The following is an 18,234-nucleotide window of genomic DNA, read 5'->3' as shown; positions in this document are numbered from 1 at the left end:
AAGTTCTGGGTTCCTGAGAAGCATCTTAAGCTGAGACATGGGAACCAAAAGGAAGTTCTACTTAAGTGACCTAACCAAGGATTTCTCAGAGATGACGCTGATGAGGCCTCCTATCCGCAAAGCTCTACGGTCAATGCAACATTCATCTGTACCAACTTGGAGACAGTTGAAGAAGCTGACAATGGAGACCGAGGCCACGGTCGTTTGCCAAGGAGCACAACGAACTGCTGAGACTTTGTTTCTAGTCATGCTGAGTTTAATTGGATTTGTGTCACCCCTAAGATATATAATGGTACTATGTGGCATTGGGATAGAGTTAGCAACCACCTGTTAGGAGTTTGGGATCAGACTAACTTTACTTTAGATATCAGTAGATTTCATGGAGAGATTCAAGCTATTATTGATGCAGGTTCTGCTCTGTTGTCTCCTACCGAAGTAGCACAGAATATTTTTAATGACATTCAAAGCCTTATGTCCTTTCATGGATTACAGTCTTTTATTTGATCTCTATTAATTGTTGTTATCTTTGCTCTCATTATTCTCTGTTTACTTCCAGTCTGTTTCCAAACCATCGGATCCAGCATCCAATCCCTGCAAATAGGACTACATGAACTTCGCCTAAAAAACAAGGAAGGGGGATCTGTTGGAGACCAGGTGTGAGCTGACATGGTCCTTGTACCTGAAGGGGCTAGCAAGGCTGGCACCCTTACCCACACAGTTTTCCCAGACTTGTTTGGATGGAGGTTATCAGTAGAATGAGAGCAACCTTTGTAGAATGAGAACAGCCTTTCATGGCTTACCAAGAAGTCTGTAACTATTTACTGAGATTTGCTGTACTGAGAACTTGTCCTTCTGCTCTGTCCTCCCTTAGAGATTAAGAGGAACAAAGAATACATTCCTCTTGACAGACCTCCTATTCAGTGTGTTGTATATAAATAGCATTGTGTGGTTAATAAACTTGCTGCAGTTCCTCAATTGAGCTGCAGTCCTCCTGATCCCGCTCTCCTGTCTTCCTTTCTTTTCTCAATTCCCACCACCCTACCTCAGCCTGGCTCAACCTGTCAGGCTGGCCCTGACAGTTGATGGTTTCTTTTGCAGTGCATAAGCTTTTTATTTTGATTTAGTCTCATTTGTTTATTTTCTCCTTAGTTTCCATTGTCCTAGGAGCTGTATTGGTAAAGATATTGCTACCACATGTGTCTGATATTTTACTAACTATGGATGCTTCTAAGGTTTTCATGCTTTCCCGTGTTATGTTTAAGTCCTTTATCCATTTTGAGTTTATTTTTGTGTATGGTATAAGTTTGCGGTCCAGTTTCATTTTTTGCATATTTTTGTTCAATTTTCCAACACCATTTATTGAAGAGACTGTCTTGACTCCATTGTATGCTCTTGCCTACTTTGTCAAAAATTAATTGAGCATAATAGCTTGGGTTGATTTCCGGGTTCTGTTTTGTTCCATTGGTCTATATCAGTGATGGAGAACCTTTTGAGCTCAGCGTGTCAGCATTTTGAAAAACCCTAACTTAACTCTGGTGCCGTGTCACATATAGAAATTTTTTGATATTTGCAACCATAGTAAAACAAAGACTTATATTTTTGTTTTGTGTTTTTTTAAATATATTTTATTGATTTTTTACAGAGAGGAAGGGAGAGGGATAGAGAGTTAGAAACATCGATGAGAGAGAAACATCGACCAGCTGCCTCCTGCACATCTCCTACTGGGGATGTGCCCGCAACCAACGTACATGCCCTTGACCGGAATCAAACCCGGGACCTTTCAGTCTGCAGGCCGACGCTCTATCCACTGAGCCAAACCGGTTTCGGCAAGACTTATATTTTTGATATTTATTTTATATATTTAAATGCCATTTAACAAAAATAATCAACCAAAGAAATGAGTTCACATGTCAGAGGTGTTATAGGTTCACTATCACTGGTCTATATGTCTGTTCTTGTGCCCGTAACAGGCAATTTTGAGAAGAGTGGCTTTGTAATATAGGTTGATATCTGGTATTGTGATCCCTCCAACTTTGTTCTTCTTTCTCAAGTTTGCTGTGGTGATTTGGGGTCTTTTTTATTCCATATGAATTTTTGCAAAGTTAGTTCTAGGTCTCTGAAATATGCTGTTGGTATTTTAATGGGAATTGCATTGAATCTATAGATTGCTTTGGGTAGTATGGACATTATAATGATGTTGAGTCTACCAATCCATGAACCTCTTATATATTTCCATTTGTTTATGTCACCTCTATCTCTTTTTTCAATGTCCTCTAGTTTTCTGAGTACAGGTCTTTTATCTCCTTAGTTACATTTATTCCTAAATGCCTGAGACCAATTCCAGCATGTCATAATTTCAAGAGTTTCATCAAAACGTTGATGAGACTTGGGGACTCAACAGGGTTGAGTCACACATGTAGTCACCTGTTGGGAATGGCTGAAGACATTTCCACAAACCTGAATAGGAAACTGATTGTGGCTTCCAGACAGCTAAAAGCCATCTTAATCTACATGTTATTGCCTCCTACTGGCCAAACACCTGAACAGCCGTAGGCTAATTCCTCCATTCTGACAATGGACTCTGTACTAAACCCTGACCCTTTGAACTGTATATCTCTGCCTTGCCTCAGGACAAGTTGTGTTAATAAAAAGCATGGGGTCCTGGAGATGGAGAGAATATAATACCTTAGACTTAAGATCTTGGATCTTAGCTTCTTTAGCTAAGCTCCTCTGAACCCCAATGCCTTTCAAAATTATTTCTCATCTCCAGACTCTTATTTAACAGCTACACACAGCCTTCTCCAGATTTCTGAACCCTTCTTGATGCTGGGACAAGAACCCCAACACTAGGTATCTTAATTTTTTTGTTTCAGTGGTACAGGGGATTGTTTGTTTAGTTTCTCTTTCTGTGAATTCATTATTGGTGTATAAAAAGGCCATAGATTTCTTGGTGTTAATTTTGTATCCTGCTACATTGCCAAATTCATTTATTAAGTCTGGTAGGTTTTTGATGTAGTCTTTAGGATTTTCTATGTATAATATCTTGCCATCTGTGAATAATGACAGTTTTATTTGTTCTTTTTCAGTTTGGATGCCTTTTATTTCTTCCTGTCTGATCGCTATGGCCACCACTTCCAGCACTATGTCAAACAGGAGTGGTGCAAGTGGGCATCCCTGTCTTGTTCCTGTCTTTAGCAATGGTTCTCAACCTTCTGGCCCTTTAAATACAGTTCCTCATGTTGTGACCCAACCATAAAATTATTTTCGTTGCTACTTCATAACTGTAATGTTGCTACTGTTATGAATCATAATGTAAATATCTGATATGCAGGATGGTCTTAGGCGACCCCTGTGAAAGGGTTGTTCGACCGCCAAAGGGGTCACGACCCACAGGTTGAAAACCACTGCTTTAGGGGAAATATTTTTAGTTTTTCCCATTAAGTATGGTGTTGGCTGTAGTTTTGTCATATATGGCTTTTATTATGTTGAGGTATGATTACTCTATTCCCACTTTGCTGAGAATTTTTATCAAGAAAGGGTGTTGGATTTTGTTAAATGCTTTTTCTACATCAATTGATATGATTATGTGATTTTTAGCTCTCAATTTGTTTATGTGATAGATCACGTTTATTGGTTTGGATATTTAACCAGCCTTCCATCCCAGGAATAAATCCCACTTGGTCATGGTGTATGCTCTTTCTAATGTAATGCTGAATCCTATTTTCTAGAATTTTGTGAGGATTTTAGCATCTATGCTCATCAGAGATATTGGTCTGAATTCTCTCTTTGTAGTGTCTTTATCTGGTTCTGGGATTAGGATAATGCTAACTTCATAGAAAGAGGTTGGAAGTGTGCATTCCTATTGAATTTTTTGGAATAGCCTGAGGAGGATAGATTTTAGTTCTTCTTTGAATGTTTGGCAAAACTCCTCTGTGAAGCCATGTGGCCCAGGGCTTTTGTTTACTGAAATTTTTGTTTGTTTGTTTGTTTTGTTTGTTTGTTTGTTTGTTTACTGCTTCAATGTCCACTATAGTTATAGGTCTATTCAGATTTTTTGTTTGGTCCTGATTGAGTTTGGAAGGTTGCATTTTTCTAGGAATATGTCCATTTCTTCTATGTTGACCCGTTTGTGGGAATAGAGTTAGTTGTTCAAAGTATTTTTTAACAATCCATTGTATTTCTGTGGGGTCTGTTGTTATTTTGTCTCTTTTATTTATGATTTTTTATTTGGGTCTTCTCTCTCTGCTTCTTGGTGAGCCTGGCTAGAGGTTCATCAATCTTGTTTATCCTTTCAAAGAACCAGGTCTTGGTTTTATTGATCTGTATTGTGGTGTGCTTTTTTTTGTTGTTGTTTTTTGGTCTCTATGTCATTTATTTCCATTCTAATCGTTATTATTTTCTTCCTTCTGCTCACTCCAGTCTTTTCTTGCTGCTCCCTTTCTAATTTTGTTAAATTGTGGAGTTAGGTAATTTATTACCAGTTTTTCTTGTTTGTTGAGGTATGAACTTTCCCCTCAGGACTACTTTCACTGTGTCCCATAGATTTATGATTGTTGTGTTTTCATTGTCATTTGTTTCCAGGGTGTTGTTAATTTCTTCTTTGATAACCCAATCATTGTTTAATGGCATGCTATTAACCTCCAAGTGTTTGAATTTTTTATTGTTTTATTGTAGTTCATTTCTGATGTTATGCATTGGGATCTGAGAAGATGCTTGATATGATTTCAATCTTCTTGCATTTGGAGAGCCTTTGTCTGTGACTCAATATGTAGTCTATCTTTGAAAATGTCCCATGTGCACTTGAGAAGAATGTATATTCCATAGCTTAGGGTAAAATATTCTGAAGATGTCAATTAATTCCATCTGATCTAGTGATTTGTTTAGGATTGCTGTTTCTTTGTTGATTTTTTGTCTGGAGGATTTATCCAGTGATGATATAGGGTAATAGAATTCCCTACTATGATAGTATTGTTGTTGATCCCATGATATCTTCCAATAGTAGTTTTATGTATTCGGTTGTTCCTGCATTGGGTGCATATATGTTTACCAGAGTTATATCCTCTTGTTGTATCAATCCCTTTAGTATTATGAAGTGACCTTCGTTATCTCTTTTTATGGCCTTCACTTTGAGGTCTATTTTGTCAGTTATAAGTATTGCCACCCCAGCTTTTTTTCATTTCCATTTACCTGAAAAATATTTTTTCATCCCTTCACTTTCAGTCTGTGTGTCACTTGTTCTGAGGTGGGTCTCTTGTAGACACTTACATATGGGTCATGTTTTCTAATCCATTCACCCACTTGATATTTTTTGATTGGAGCATTTAGTCCATTTACATTTAAGGTTATTATTTATTTATTTGTAGTCATTTTTATTCTTTATGTCTGTGTTTCTTCTTCCCTTTCTATTTCTTCTTTTTACAACAGTCCCTTTAGCATTTCTTGCATTGCTGGCTTGGTAGTGATAAACTCCCTTAGCCTTTTTTTTTCTGCAAATCTACTGATTGCACCTTCAATTTTGAATCATAGCCTTGCTGGATTGAGTATTATTGGATTCAGCCCTTTGCTTTGCATCACTTTGTATAATTCATTCCATACTCTTCTGGCCTGATGTGTTTCTATTGAGAAATCTTTTGATAATCTAATTGGATATCCTTTGTAGGTAACTCTCTGTCTCTCACTTTCAGCCTTTAAGATTCTCTCTTTTTCATTAACGTTTGCCATTGTAATTATGAGATGTCTTGGTGTGGGTCTTTTGGGGTTCATCTTGTTTGGGACTCTCTGTGCTTGTATGACATTTTTCTTCCCCATATCAGGGAAGTTTTCTGTCATTATTTCTTCAAGTAGATTTCCTAATCCTTGTTCCTCTTCTTGTCCTTCTGGCACCTCTATTATATGTATGTTACATCATGTTGTCCCAAAGCTCTCTTAGGCTCTCCTCCTGCTTTCTATTTTTTTTTCTAATTGCTGTTGAGATTAGGTGTTTTTCAGCCCTCCTTCTAATTTACTAATTTGGTCTTCTGCTTCTCCTAGTCTACTGTTGAAATCTTCCATTGTGTTTTTTATTGTAGCTATATAATTTTTTATTTACTCTTGATTCTTACCTAAGTTGTTGGTTTTCTCATCCAGCTGGTTTAGGAACTGTCTTTCCCTTACTCTGAATTATTTTTCTGACATATTGCATGCATCTATTTCATTAGGTCATTTTCTGGTGATTCATTCTTTTCTTTTCTTTGGGGATTGTTTCTTTTTCTCCCAATTTTTGCTTTCACTGAAGGGTCCAGTCACCAAGTCGCACAGGGCCTGTGCCTGAAGCTACAGGCTTCATATGAGTGTTGCACATTCTGAGACTCACCTTAGGGCCCAGGTGCTGAGTTTTGCAGGGCCTGTGGCTGAAATGGTGGGCTTGTCAGGAGTGTCGTGCACTCTGGTACTGACAGGGGGACCCAGGTGCTAGGATGCATGGGGCCTGTGGCTGAACCGGTGGGTTGGTGGTTGTGGAGCGCACTCCAGGGCTCACAGGAGCCTGTGACCAGGAAGGCTGGAGTCCCGGTGGTTGTGGGTCTGCAAATAAGGTAGCAACTTTTTAGCCAGAGTGGCTGTAGGGTGTGGGATGGTGTCTGAAGCCAGTCTCGGTGGTGGTGATGCTATGCTCCTAGTCACAATAGCTCTCCCCTTCAAGGTGGCATGGTTTCTGTATCAGAGCCAACTGCCCCGGGAGTACTTGCACCTGGTCTGCCAGCCCTTGAGACTCCTATAGGATCTAACTTTCCCCCACTTACATACACACAGACACATACACACACACACACACACACACACACACACACACATATCACACACTCCCCTTTCGCGCCCTCACTCACTCACACTCTCTCCCTCACTGCCAACCTGCTGGCTGCCATCTTTTTTAATATGCTTCCACATGCCTATCACCTGAAAAGAGCCCTGCTCCAAGATTGAGCACTAACCTTCCATTCTATTGATAACGTCTCTCACTGGACCTAGGCAAGAGCACTACATAATAAAGACTGTATGCTTCAGTGACCTACAATGTAGCAACACAGCTAGGCCATTAAGATAAATAAGGTATAAGGACCTAGTACCTAAGTGAATAGCTGGAGGCAACGTGGAAAAGGATATCTTGTACTGAAAGCCCCAAGGATCCAAGCTTTTCCCCTCTGTACCACAAAGGATACCCAGCAATTGGTGGGACTATTCAGCTACTGGTACTTTTACATTCCCCAAGTAGACATTTCAATGGTACCCATCTATAAGGTTACCAAACTGGCCTCTATTGGTAAGTGGGTCCCAACCAAAGAAGTGACTTATAGGTCCTCCAATAGGCTTCCCAGGTCACCATTCTGCTTTGCTCCTTTGATCCACATTTGCCTTTTGAGTGACAGTTCTCAGTAACTTATCTGCCTATTTCATTCTATGACAGAGGGTGATGCCACAAGTCCATGTTGACCTTTGGCTATTGCACCAGAAATCTGTTGGGGTACCCACACCTCTTGAGATATTAATGGTTTGTTATTGGGTCAGGAGCTCATATTCTAAATTAATCTTACAACTAGAAACCAACAAAAGTTACAAATACTTTATGTTCTCCAATTATCTTAGGATATTCACACATTAAGTCAAAGTACAATATTTTTAAATAAAATATTGGCTCAAACACATATTCAAGAACCAAAGAAAAATTGTCTTCTGATATGGTTAATTTCACATAATCTTCAGAGATACAATGGAATACTACTCAGCCATAAGAAAAGATGAAAAGGGATTCCAAGATGGTGGAAGATTAGGTGGAAACTACATTAACCTTCTCTTTGGACCAAACTAAAATTACAATTAAAATATAGAAAAAATCATTCTGAATAACCAATTGAAGGCTAGTGGGAGACGAGGCTTATAACTAAGGACTTAAAAAGGATGCCACATTGAAACTTGTAGCAAGTGCAGAGGCATGAGAGAGCTGGCTGGGCTCCCACAGGCAACAACTGAAGTTCCAGAGGGATATCTCAGATGAGAACTCTGGCATTTAAATCCTATGCCAGGCTCCCCAACCAGGAAAGGTGCCCACATAATATCTAGCTATCAAAAGCAGTGAGGTTATGTCCATCTAGCAGTGAGAGACAGCTAGAAACACAGGCATCCTCTTTTTTTTAAAAAAAAAATATTTTATTGATTTTTTACAGAGAGGAAGGAAGAGAAATAGAGAGTTAGAAACATCGATGAGAGAGAAACATTGATCAGCTGCCTCCTGCACACTCCCTACTGGAGATGTGCCCGCAACCAAGGTACATCCCCCTGACCAGAATCGAACCCAGGACCCTTCAGTCTGCAGGCCGATGCTCTATCCACTGAGCCAAACCGGCTGTAGCAACACAGGCACCCTCTTAAAGGACCAATGCACAAAAATTTCATTTGCAGCCACTCACACAGCGCCCTGGCAGAGGGAGGGCATAGTGGACTAGAACTGAATGAGGAGAGTCTGGGGTTGGTAGCTCTGGGAGAGAGCAGAGAAGATAGTCCAGGAGTCCTATGTTGAGTCATCACCTCATATTGTAGAAGCCATCTTTGTCAGGCAGAGCTTTCCCATCCATGCACCATTAGCCTGGGGGAAAGCAATAGCCCCACCCATTGGAATTCCTCTTGCCTCACCTTGTGGAGCTTAGATAATGCTGAGGACTTCAGCTGGAGGCTCACTAAATGACTGAGCTAACAGACAGCCTGCAGGCAGAGGCTAATGTCTGTGTGCTTTGAGCCATTGCCTGGCTGGCTCCTGGGCCTGGGGCTAGTAAAAGAAGACCCTGATGCACAGGTTGGTCCTTTCAACACATACCCTGGCTTGTCAGAGGAAGCCAGAAACTATGGATCAGTGATAGCTCCAAATAGGTTGCTCAGGGCCTGTCACAGACAGTGTCCCTCATAAGAGGCCCATAACCAATAGACCCAGTGGCTAGCTTCAGGCAACGACACATAAGATCCAATAAGCCTCGCAAGCAGCATATCCACAGGGAGATATTGGTGGGCACCAAACCCTACTGAAGCAAATTCCACTCCATGTGATTGGCATGTGCACAGCATCCTGCATGCTGTATTGGGGGTTGAGCCTCACTGTCAGCTAGCCTGAGGGTTGAGCCCACACATGAACAGGCCAATAGCAATCAAGACTCAATTGAAACAGGAGGGCCCACCCAACATGCACAAGCGACATTCTTAGAGCAACCAGATCTGGGGATTAGAGAGACTGTGCCATAAGGTTCCACAGGTCACCTACTACCTAAGGACACTCTACCAAGACTGAGAGTCATGGCAGATCTACTTAATGCAGAGTAACAAGCACAAACAGGCAGACAAAATGCGGAGACAATGGAAAAGGCCCCAAATAAAGGAATAAGAGAGTTATACAGAAGAAGACCTAAATGAAGTGAAGATAAGCAACTTTTATAGAGAGAGTTCAGAGTAATGAATATAAGGATGCCATGAAAAAGGATATAGACACCACATAAAGGGGTGATTCAGAAATGAAGAATTCCACATTTGAAATAAAGAATACATTGGAAAGAATAAACAGCAGGCTCAATGAAGCAAAAGATCAAATCAGTGATTTGTAAAACAAAGTAGAAAAAAACACCCAATCAGAACAGCAAAAAGAAAAAAAAAACTGAAAAAGATGAGGATAGTTTAAGGGACCTTTGGTACAATATGAAGTGTAACAACATTTGTGTCATAGGGGTACCAGAAGGAGGAGAGAGCAAGCAAGGGATTGATAATGTATTTGAAGAAATAATGTCTGAAAACTTCTCCAACTCGGTGAAGGAAAAAGACATACAAGTACAGGAAGCACAGAGAGTTCCAAGAAGATGGACCCAAATAAGCTCACAACCAGTCACATCATAATTAAAATGCCAAAAGTTAAATATAAGAGAACTCTTAAAAGTCCCAAAAGTAGTCAATTACCTACAAGGGAGCACCCATAAGACTGTCAGCTGATTTCTCAATAGAAACATTTCATGCCAGAAGGAATTGGCATGAAATATTCAAAGTGATAAAAAAAACAACATCGCCTTAGCCAGTTTGGCCTAGAGCATTAGCCTGCAGACTGAAAGGTCATGGGTTTGTTTCCAGATAAGGGCACATACCTCAGTTTCTGGTTACCCAGCCCTGTTCAAGGTGTGTGCAGGAGGCAACCAATTGATGTGTCTCTCTTACATCAATGTTTCTCACTATATCTCCTTCTCCCTTCCACTCCCTCTAAAAAGCAATGGAAAATATCCTCAGGTGAGGATTAATACAAAAATAATGAATAAATAAAAACAAGGATCTACAACTCAGGCTAATTTACCTAGCAAGGCTATCATTGTGAATTGAGGGAGAAATACAGAGCTTCCCAGACAAGAAAAAGCTAAAGGACTTTGCAACCATCAAACTAGCGTTACTAGAAATGTTAAAGGGCTTGCAAAGAAAAAGAAAGGAGAAAGAAGAAGACAAAGAGGAATAAGAATAAGAATAAGAATAAGAATAAGAATAAGAATAAGAATAAGGAGGAGGAGGAGGAGGAGGAGAGGGGGAGGAGAAAGAAGAGCGGAGAAAGAGGAAGAGGAGGAGGAGGAAGAAGAGAAAGAGAAGAAGGAGGAGAAGAAGAAAGAGAAGAAAAATGAACATAATTTTAAAAAATAAAATGGCAATAAATATGCATCTATCAATAATTACTTTAAATGTAAATAGCTTAAATGCTCCAATCAAAATAAATAAGGTAGTTGAATGGATAATAAAACAAGACTCATATATATGCTGTCTTCAAAAGAACAAATGATACAGAATAAAAGTAAATGGTTGAAAAAAGACATTTCATGCAAATGAAAAGAAAAAAAATGCTGAGGTATCAGTACTTATATCTGAAAAAACAGAATTTAAGACTGAGGCTATAGTAAGAGGCAAAAAAGGACACAACATAATGATAAAGTGATCAACTCAACAAAAAGATATAACCCTTGTAAACATTTTGCACCCAACAGAGAAGCACCTAATTTTTGTAAAGCATATCTTGATTGACATAAAGAGAAATATTGATAATAATACAGTTATAGGCCGAAACCGGTAATACCAAATTGACATTCATTGGATAGATCTTTCCAGACAGAAATTCCCAGGTTCGATTCCGGTCAAGGGCATGTACCTGGGTTGCGGGCACATCCCCAGTAGGAGATGTGCAGGAGGCAGCTGATCGATGTTTCTCTCTCATCGATGTTTCTAACTCTCTATCTCTCTCCCTTCCTCTCTGTAAAAAATCAATAAAATATATTTAAAAAATAAAAAATAAAAAAAAAAATAATACAGTTATAGAAGGGAATTTTAATACCAAATTGACATCAATGGATAGATCTTCCAGACAGAAAATCAACAAGGAGATAGTGGCCTTAAATGAGATATTAGATAAAATGGATTTAATTTATATTTTCAGAGCATCCCCCCCCCCCTCCCTCAAGCAGCAGAATATACATTATTTTCAAGTGCACATGGAACCTTTTCTAGGGTAGACCATATATTAGGACATAAAACAAGTCCTAATAAATTTAAGAAGACTGAAATCATATCAGGCATGTTCTCTGACCATAATGCTATGAAACTTGAAATCAATCACAAGAAGAAAACAGAGAAACACAAAGGCAGAGACACTAAATAATACATTAGTAAACAAAGAATGGGTTAACAGTGATATCAAGGAAAAAATGAAAATATACTTTGAAACAAATGAAAATATGAACACAACAACTCAAAATCTGTGGGACACGGGGAAAGCTGTCCTAAGAGAAAAATTCATAGCATGACAGACTTATTTCAAAAATCAAGAAAAAGCTCAAATAAACAATTTAACTTTATACTTAAAGGAATGAAAAACAGAACAATAAACAAAGCCAAAAGTGAGCAGAGGGAAGGAAATGACAAAGATAAGAGCAGAAACAATACAAAAGATCAATGAAATCAAGAGCTGGTTCTTTGAAATGATAAAATAGATTGAAAACCCTTTAACCAGACTCATCAAGAAAGAAAGACCCAAATATATATATATATATATATATATATATATATATAATCAGAAATGAAAGAGGAAAAGTAATAATTCACAAAAAAGAAATACAAAAGATTGTAATAAAATATTATAAAGAAGTAGATGACACCAAATTAATCTGTATAAAATCAATAAATTCCAAAAAAATATCAAATCTTCCGAAACTAAATCAAGAAGAATCAGAGACTCTGACTAGACAGATTACAACTATTGAAATTGAATCAGTAATAATTGTTTTAAAAACTGCCAACAAACACAAGCCCTGGACTGCATGGCTTCACAAGTGAATTTGATCAAACATTAAGAGATGAACTAATAACACCAATCCTTCTCAAACTTTTACAAAATATTCAATAGGAGGGAAGATTCCCAAAGTTCATTTTATATGGCCAGCATTATCCTAATTCCAAAACCAGAAAAAGACATGACAAAAAAAGAAAATTATAGACCAATATCTTTGATGAACATAGACACAAAAATCCTCAAGAAAATATTAGCTAACCAAATCTAGATATACATTAAAAAGACCATACACCAAGATAAAATGTGCTTTATTCCATGGATGCAAGGTTGGTATAATATCCACAAAACAATAAATGTGATTCACCACATAAACAAATTGAAGGATAAAGAACTGCGCGATCTTTTCAATAGATGCAGAAAAAAAAAGCATTTGATAAAATCCAGCACCCATTTATGACAAAAACTCAGAACAAAGTGCAAATAGAGGGAACATGCCTAATGTAATAAAGGCCATGTATGACAAAAACATAACGAACATCACACTCAATGGACAAAAACTACAAATGTTCCCCTTAAGATTGAGAACCACATAGGGATGTCCACTTTCACTACCCTTACAGCATAGTACTAGAAGTCCTCACCACAGCAATCAATCAGAAGTAATAAAAGGCATCCAAATTGAAAGGATTAAATAAAACTGTCACTATTTGCAGTTGACATGGTATTGTGTATAGAGGATCCTAAAGAATCCACCAAAAAATACTAGACCTGATAAATGAATTCAGTAAAGTAGCAAGATACAAAGTAAATATCCAGAAATAAGTTGCATATTTACATATACACCAATAATGAACTATCAGAAAGGGAAACTACAAAAACAACCCCATTCTCAGTTGCTTCAGAAAGGAATAAAATACCTAGGAATAAATTCACCCAAGGATGTAAAAGACCTATACTCAGAATATTATAAGACACTGCAGAGAGAAAATGAGAAAGACACAAGTAAGTGGAGTCATATACTGTGTTCAGGGATAAGAAGAATTAACATCATTAAAATGCCCATACTACCCAAATCAATCCACAGATTCAATGATATTCCTATCAAGATACCAATGGCCTATTTTATAGAACTAGAACAAATGTTTCAAAAATTTATATGGAATCACAAAAGATGCCAAATAGCAACAGCAATCTTGAGAAAGAACAATGTTAGAGGAATCACACTACCTGATATCAAACTATACTACAAGGCCATAGTAATGAACACAGCATAGTAATGGCATAAAAACAGACATATAGATCAATAGAACAGCATGCAGAGATCAGAAATAAATCCACACCATTATAGTCAATTAATATTTGGCAAAGGATTCCAAAACTTACAATGGACTAATGGTAGTCTATTCAGTAAATGATGTTGGGAAAATTGGACAGATATTGGCAAAAAATGAAACCAGACCACCTTCTTACATCACATACAAGAATAAACTCAAAATTGATTGTTAGACTTGAAACCATAAAAATCATAGAAAAAAACATAAACAGTAAAGTCTCTTATGTTTTTCATAGCAATATTTTTTCTGATATATCTCCTTGGGCAAGGGAAACAAAAGGAAAAATAAACAAATGGGACTACATCAAACTAAAGAGCTTTTGCACAGCAAAGGAAACCATCAACAAAATGAAAGCATAATCCACTTAATGGAAGAATATATTCACCATTGATACATCTGATAAGTGGTTAATATTCAAAATTTATAAAGAACTTATAAAACTCAACAGCAAAAAAAAAATATTAAAAAGTAGGCAAAAGACTTGAATGTAAACTGCTCCAAAGAGGACATACAGATGGCCAACAGGCATATGAAAAGATGCTCAATGTCGCTAATAATCAGAAAAATGCAAATTAAAACCACAATGACAAACAGATGGCCAATAGAAATATGAAAAAATTCTCAAGGTCACTAATTGTCTGAAAGATACGAATTAAAATGACAATGAGGTATCACCTCACATCTTCCAGAATGGCTACTATCAATAAATCAACAAATAACAAGTGTTGATGAGGTTGTGGAAAAAAGGGAAACCTTGTGTATTGCTGGTGGGAATGCAGACTGGTATAACCACTATGGAAAACAGTATGAAGTGTCTTAAAAACATTTAAAATTGAACTTTCCTTTGACCCAGTGATCCCACTTCTGGGAATATATCCTAAGAATCCCAATACACCAGTCAGAAAGAATATATTCACCCCTATGTTCAGAGAAGCATTATTTACAATAGCCAAGATCTGAAAACAGACCAAGTGTTCATCAGCAGATGAGTGGATAAAAATGCTATGGTACATTTACACAATGGAATACTACCTGGCTGTAAAAAAAAAAAAAAAGAAGAAGAAGAAGTCTTACCAATTGCAAAAGGATGGATCGACCTGGAGACCATTATGCTAAATGAAATAAGCCAGCCAGAGAAAGACAAATATCATATAATCTCACTAATATGTGGAATCTAATGAACAAGATACACTGACAAACAAAATGAAACCAGAAGCATGAATAAATACAACAGATTGGCTGGTCCCCTAGGGCAGGAGGTGGGGGTGGGGTGGAGTGACTAAATAAAGAAGAAAAAGGAAATCTTTAAAGAACTCCCCTTTACCATATATGCATACCCCATGGACATGGAAAACAATTTTGTAAAGGCCAAGAAAGGGGAGGCAGGGGAGGCTGAAGATGGGCAAGTGGCAGGAGGGGGACTCCTGCAATAATATCTGTATCCAAAAAATTTGTAATAAAATATACTCATTGCAGTATAAAATACTTAAGTAATTATATAGAAATGTATTTTAGGTTTAAGAAAAAAAAACCACAATGGCATACCACCTCATACCTGTCAGAATAGCTATCATCAATGAATCAACAAACAAGTGTTGGTGAGGATTTTGAGGGAAATAAACACTTGTGCACTGTTGGTGGGAATGCAGACTGGTATAGCCACTGTGGAAGGCAGTATGGAGTTACCTCAAAAATTAAAAATGGAACTTCCTTATGATCTAGGGACTCCACTTCTGGAAATTTATCCAAAGAAACTCAAAACACTAATTTGAAAGAATGTACATACCAGTATGTTCATTGAAGCATTATTTACAAAACCAAGATTTGGAAGCAGCCCAAGTGCCCATCAGTAGATGAGTGACTAAAAAAGCTCTGGTATATTTACACAATGGAATACTACTTGGCAAAAAAAAAAAAGAAGGAAATCTTACCCTTTGCAATGACATGGATGGCCCTGGAGAGTATTATGCTAAGTGAAAGAAGCCAGTCAGAGAAAGACAAATACCATATGATTTCACTCATATGTGGAATCTGACGTACAAACTAAACAATCAAGGAAAATAGAGACAGACTCATAGATAGAGAGAAAGGCAGATAGCTCTGGTGTGTTTGTGTGTGTGTCAGGTTGGGGGGTGGAATGGGGGGCTGGGAAGATGTTGGATGGGGTGGAGGGATTGAGCACAAAAGACAAAAGAGAGAGATAATTCATGGGCATGGACAGCAGAGTGGTGATAAGGTTGGAGGGGGTGGGTGGAGGTAGAAGAGGACATAGTGGGGATAAACGGTGATGGAAAAAATAAAGTTTATTTTAATTTAATTTTTTAAAACTTTAAAATGAAAAAAAGATAAAATACCACCATTTGAGACAACATGAATGAATCTGGAGAATATCATGCTAAGCAAAATAAGTCTGATGGAATAAACCAAGAACCACATGACATCATATGTGATATAAAACTGAAAGCACTATTAACAAAGAAGAAAACAAATAGAAACTTCTAGATAAAGACAACAGTATAATAGTTACCAGAGGGAAAAAGGTGGTAGTGAATAAAAGGTAAAGAAAGTCAAATATATAGTGATGGAAGGAGATCTGACTTAGGGTGGTGGGCACACAATGCAATACATGTATCATAGAATTGTACACTTGAAACCTATATTATTTTATTAACCAACTAGAGGCCCGGTGCACGAAATTCGTGCACTGGGGATGGGTGGGGGGGTCCCTTAGCCCAGCATGTGCCCTCTTGCAGTCCGGGACCCCTCCCTCGTTACTGCCCACCTGCTTGCTGCTTCCTACCGCTCGGCTTGCTGCTCCTTAGTGCTGCCACGAAGGCCTTGGGTCTTCTGGGTGCCGGGCCTGCGGGTTTGTGTCTCTGATACCCCCAGCAGCCCCAGCACCTTGATGGCGGGGCTTGGGGCTGCGGGTCTTTGATCAGGGCCCCAGCAGCCCCAGCACCAAGGTGGTGGGCCTTGGGGCTGCTGGGTACAGGACCCCGCTGCGTGTTTGTGTCTTCTATCAGGCCCCCAGCAGCCCCAGCAGCCCCACCACCACCTAAATAACTTAAGGGAAACTTTATTTAGTCTTCTTTTAAAAGCAATCTAGTTTAAAAATGAGTTGCAGTTAAGACAGAACAAAGAACATGGTACCTAAGAGTGAGACAGACTGACAGAGGAGAGGCTGGGCACTGGTCAGGGGCTTACATGCCAACTGTTCTCCACCTGGGAAATGATGTAAAATCGGTTTCTTTAGTTTTCTGCTTAATGGTCTTCTCCAGCACTGAGGTCAGAGGAGCCGCCTTCCAGCCCCAAGGCTGCTTCTCAGAGCCGGAAATTTCGCCATAGGCCTCTGCCTAGGACAGGACCTCTGCACTCCCAGGGTGCATAAACACACAGGGCTTCCATCAGGTTCCGCTGATCCCGGGGCCGGGAGGCCTCTCGGCTCCGCTGATCCCAGGGCCGGGAGGCCTGGTGGCTCCGCTGATCCCTGGGCCGGGAGGCCTGGTGGCTCCACTGATCCCGGGGCTGGGAGGCCTCTCTGCTCTGCGGCTTCAGGGCTGTTTGGCTTCGCTCTACCGCTTGGAGCCTGAGTATGCAAATTAACCGCCATCTTTTAGCTTCTATAATTGAAACATTGTATCTTTTGGAGCTGTTGCTTCAGGAGCTCAGAGCCCTGCAGTCGCAGGCGGGAACCTTGGTTTCCTCTGTCGCTGGGTCAACCAAGCATCTTGTTCTCAGCTGCCTGGCTGCAGGCCGCCATCTTGGCTGGCAGTTAATTTGCATATCACCCTGATTAGCCAATGGGAAGGGTAGCGGAGTGACACCAATTTGCATGTTTCTCTTTTATTAGTGGAGACTAGAATTTGGTCTGGCCAGCGATTGAGGCATATCAGGGGACCAGCTGGGGAGAGGGGCCCTGGGAGGTTAGCTGGACAGCAACTAATCGGGGCCATTGTGGGGGCCGGTCAGCTGAGGGGGTCCACGGGAGGTTGGCTGGCCAGGGGGGAGGGGCCATGGGAGGTTGGTCAGCCGGCCCCCTAATCAGGGCCTGGAGGTTGGGACAGTGGGAGGTTGGCCGGCCAGCCCCCTGACCAGGCCCCTGGGGAGGGGCTATGGGAGGTTGGCTGGCCAGCAGTGGGGAGGGGTCTGCAGCCAGCTGAATGTGGGGAGAGGAATGCTGTGGGAGGTTGGCTGTGGGAGCTCACTGACCACCAAGTGGCAGCTCCTGCATTGAGTGTCTGACCCCTTGTAGTCACTGCATATCATAACGACCGGTTGACCGGTCGTTTCAGTCATTACGATTTTTTAGTCATAACAGTCGCTTAAGCTTTTATATATATACTAGAGGCCCGGTACACAAAAATTTGCGCACTCGGGGGGCGGGGGGGGGGCCCTCTCGCAGTCTGGGACCCCTCAGGGGATGACCACTTGCTGGCTTAGGCCTGCTCCCCAGGGGATTAGGCCTAAGATGGCAATCAGATAACCCTCTAGCAGCCCGGCAGCCCTCAGGGGATGTTCATTCCCAGTGGAGAGCAGGCCTAAGCTGCAGTCTGACATCCTTAGTGCTGCTGAGGAGGC

This window comes from Myotis lucifugus, unplaced genomic scaffold, assembly GCF_000147115.1.
Source record: "Myotis lucifugus unplaced genomic scaffold, Myoluc2.0 scaffold_29, whole genome shotgun sequence".
In the NCBI taxonomy this organism is placed as follows: Eukaryota; Metazoa; Chordata; class Mammalia; order Chiroptera; family Vespertilionidae; genus Myotis; species Myotis lucifugus.
Note: the sequence above shows the minus strand (reverse complement) of the source record.